The following is a 4,652-nucleotide window of genomic DNA, read 5'->3' as shown; positions in this document are numbered from 1 at the left end:
AGATGACCCATCTATATTTCAGTGCCACCAACACAATGTAATTAGGACTTCCTCCATGAACTTTAATATTATTCCACGTTATTACAAACAAAATATATTTTTATTTCATTCTTTTTAAGAACTACTTATAACTACTTTAAGGGCCAGTTGCACCGTCTCGTCTCTGATTAAAGTTAACCGGAGTTTAATCGGCCAAATTTGCCCGGTTAAATATCTGTTTCAGCTGATTAAGCTTAATCGAAGTTTAACCGTAGACAGTGCAACTGGCCCTAAGAATAGCAAAGCTGGGCAAGTTAACCAATTTTTTTAACTAGTTAAAGTTAAGTTACCCTAAAATAAAAAATAACTAAGCTAAGTTAAAGTTAGTTTTATAAAGTTACTGAATTTGAGTAACTAAGTTACAAATTTTCATGAAAATAATAGCTAAGTTAAGTTAAAAGCTAAGTTACTTTTATTTTTTTAAATACCTTTAACTTACTCATAAACGTTTTTTTATCTCGTCGGAGGAAAATAAAAAGTTTTGGTATAAAGTAAAACAAATTAATAACAAATGTACAGACTATATTATTTTATAAATACTTGTTATATCTGTACCTTACATTTAAAATATAAATTATATAATATACATAAATTATTATAAGAAATACTTATTGAATTTTAATAACGATGTTTTTTCAAAATTATGATCTGCTATAGACCCTTTTCTTACACTGTTGGAACTTGGAATCCTCATAGTCACACCAGTTGACACACTACTACATAAACTGATATTAATATATTATATAATGTACCTAGAAACTTATAAAGTTATAAAGTCGACAACAATTAATTCTTATATATTATTTTCTTTATATAATTATATCCCAATATAATATTAAAAGAATGTAGAGTGTAGCTTGTAGAAAACACGGTATAAGTATCACCGTATCAGAAATTACTAATTAAGTCCGTTCTGGAAATTGTATTATTAGTTATTTTAGAATAGCAAAATGTATATACTTATTTTCAACTTGGGAATAATTCTGTAAACAAATCAAATAAAACATATAATTTTTATTACTATACATTTATACATTAGTATTATTAAATAGTACAGTATTAATAGTATTATAATATGAACAGTCTTTGTCAAGTTCCTTATAAAAAGGAATTCGTTCCGTTCCTCGTTCTTTTTTTTAAAAAAGGAATCCGTTCTGTTCCTTGTTCCATAAAAAAAAAGAATTCGTTCCTTTGTCGTTCCATTGAAAAATTAACGAGTTCCTTTTTTAGTTCCAAATAAAATAAAAATTCTTATTTAATCATTTATGTTTTTTTTCGTTTTATGCATACTTCTTTAATTTTTATTTGTAATATATAACTACAAGTAAGTACATATTTTATATGTTTATGTAATATATTATTATATATTTTGAGATTTTCTTCAAAATTAAATTTTTGGCTAATTAGCAATATACATTATACACATTAAAAAAATATATTTTAATTTAAATATTTACATACTTATCTGTGTAAATTATTGGAACTAGAAAGGAACGAACAATTTTGTCATATTTCCTTAAAAAAAAGAACTAGTTCATATTCTCGTTCTTTTTTTATAAAAAGGAATTCGTTCCTTCCAAACACTGAACATGAGTACCTACATATGGCTATATACATAATATAATTATACAGATTTAGGGCAGAGAACTTGCAGCATTTGCATATTTGTTTTACACAATCATAAAAATAGCAGAATAAGAAACAAATATGCTTTACGCTAAGGCAAATCTAGTTTTATAATTTTTTTTCTGCATATAAATGCATATTTTAAGGTTTTTTTTTTGGTCTTTAGGGCATATTTCTTTCATTTTATATTTTATGATACATAACTAATTCAATTAATTAGGTAATAGTACAAGATCAAGTAATTTATAAATACTAACAATTACAATAAATGTTTTCTTATTATTTTAGTTGAAGTTTTTCTTTTATTTTTGTGTTTTTCATCACCGTTTGCGGCAGTAAAACTGCTTTAATTTTCTTCAACAATATCTTGTTGATTTTTCAATGGCATAGTGAATCTAGTTGCCAAATTCCCAGTAGTTTTCAAAAGCACCGGGAAAAACAAAATACAAATTAAGAAAAAACGGGAATTACACAAAATTGGTTTTTGACAAAATCGATTTTGATTTTTGTTGTAACCCTAAATAATGTACATTATTAATTTCCACTGTTTTTATTAACATTTTCTATACATAATAAAACTTTCGAAATATTTTGATTTGTTTTGAGCTGTTTACGGACATAGACATTTTCAGTTTTCAATTTTTTTAATTTCTTATTTCTATGAATGTCAATAAAATTCTATTTATTGGATAAAAGAGCTTGAAAATTTAATTCAATGATCCGCGTACTATAATATTATGAAATTTAAAAAATATTAAAAATCCAGTCATCATTTTTTTGAAAATGAATGTGCGTAATATTCATTTTCAAAAGTAATTACCATGTACCTATAGGTTATAATAAAATATAATAATATAATAATATATTATATAGGTATTATAATGAAAATAATAATTAATTGTTAATTGTATAAAATATAGATTGTAAATCTAACAAAAATATAAATATGAACACAATATGATATATTGTGATATAAGTTATAAGTAAAAAAACATAAGTCTTAGGTATACAATATATACTACTGTAACAGATAATTATCATAAATAATAATAACTAATAGTAAACTATAATTGTTAATTGTATAAGAGGCCAATATAGGTAATTTTATAAAAGAAAATCTTAAAATTTCAAATATAAATAATTATATATCTGAATATGACTAATGCTTAACTATTAATCATATATAACTATTGAAAAATTTAAATGTACCTATACAGAATATTGTATAATGACGTATAGGTACATAATATTATGTTCATATTTATATTTTTATTTGATTTACGATCTATATTTTATACAATTAACAATTAATATTATTTTCATTTCATATCAATATAATATATTACCTACTAATTAGGTCATTAGGAGTAGAGTATATATACATGTGTTCATATTTTTATTTGTATTTCTGGGCTTTTTTTCCTTGGGCTTTTTTTTTGTGGGTTTTTTTCCGTGATTCATTCAAAAGGTGGCAACTCAATATTTTTCTTTTTTGGTACCAATTTTGTTTAGCTATGTCCCGTTTATATGTGTAGTATTTAACGTTTGTTTTTTAGTATAATCTACTATAGGCTGGTGTATACAAAATTTGTTGTAATTTAAAAACAAATAACATTAGATACATGAAAATTTCACTGAATGTTTATATTTTCATTTTCTATACACCATACAATTTTTAAAATAGTTAAACTTTGAGCTGTTTACGGACATTTTCAATTTTCAATTTTTTAGTTAATTTTTTCTATAATGTCAATACAATTTTATTCGTTGGGTCAAAAAAATTTTAAATGTAATACAAGGCTTCTGAAATATTGTTATAATAGCAGTTTAAAAATATTAAAAATACATAGGCACGTTTTTATTTTATAAGCATTAAGTAAAGTACGAATGTTGACGAAATTTATCTAATTGGAAATTTAAAAATTATTTAGTAGGTAAATATTTATAAAATGTTTAGCTTTTATAGCTAAAACACTTGGCATCAAATATAATCCTATGTTGAGTAACCAGAGATAATAACTATCTTAGATCATGACACGATCTATAGTGTACTCATACAAGCCCGGATTAAGACATTGGGGTGAAGTGACCAGCCGACGTCATATGAAAGTATACCAAAAATGATGAAGAAATACCCTTTAAAGATTGGGTCTAACTTTTAGATTCTGAGTGGAACGTATGAATGTATTGATTTTACAATGACGGGTTATTTTTTTTTAATTTTTTTTTATTTATTTATTTTTTTTTTTTCGTGTCTGTGTACACGATAAGTAGTCGAAATAATGCTACGATTTTCAACTTCAGTATCTTGTTCGATCAGAAAGTGAGTATCGTTGGTGCATTGAGGAGGTCAAAATTTAAATTTCCCAGTAGTTTTCAAAAGCGCCGGGAAAAACAAAAGAAAAATTAAGGAAAAATGGGAATTTTTACGCAAAATCGATTTTTCACAAAATTGAATTTGGTTTTTGGTGTAACTTTAAAAAAAATGACCGTAGATACATGAAATTTTGACTGAATGTTTATCTTACCATTTTCTATACACCATAACATTTTCAAAATATTTTGATTTATTTTGAGCTCTTTACGGATATTTTCATTTTCCATTTTTTTTTAGTTTTTTTTCTAAAAATTACAATAAAATTTTATTTGTTGGATAAAAAAAGCTTGAAAATGTAATAGAAGGCTCCTAGTATATTGTTTCAAAGGCAGATGAAAAATATTAAAAATCGTTAGTCACAGTTTTTTTTTATAAGCATTTAAAGTTCAAAAAATGACAAAATATGGAAAAATCACGAAAATTTGCAAATTATTTTGAGTTGGAAATTCATAAAAATTTTTCTTTATCAAACAAAAAATATCTATAAGAAAGTCAAATTAAATTTTTATGATCGTTTGAAATTCAAATTTTTACAACATTGGATATTCTGCACTCGATTTCTCATGTAGCGATTTCCTTATTTTGTTGTAATTCAAAAACGAATAACTGC

Source organism: Acyrthosiphon pisum, chromosome A1, assembly GCF_005508785.2.
Source record: "Acyrthosiphon pisum isolate AL4f chromosome A1, pea_aphid_22Mar2018_4r6ur, whole genome shotgun sequence".
Classification (NCBI taxonomy): domain Eukaryota; kingdom Metazoa; phylum Arthropoda; class Insecta; order Hemiptera; family Aphididae; genus Acyrthosiphon; species Acyrthosiphon pisum.
The sequence above is the reverse complement of the archived record's forward strand: the minus strand, read 5'-3'. Positions refer to the sequence as shown.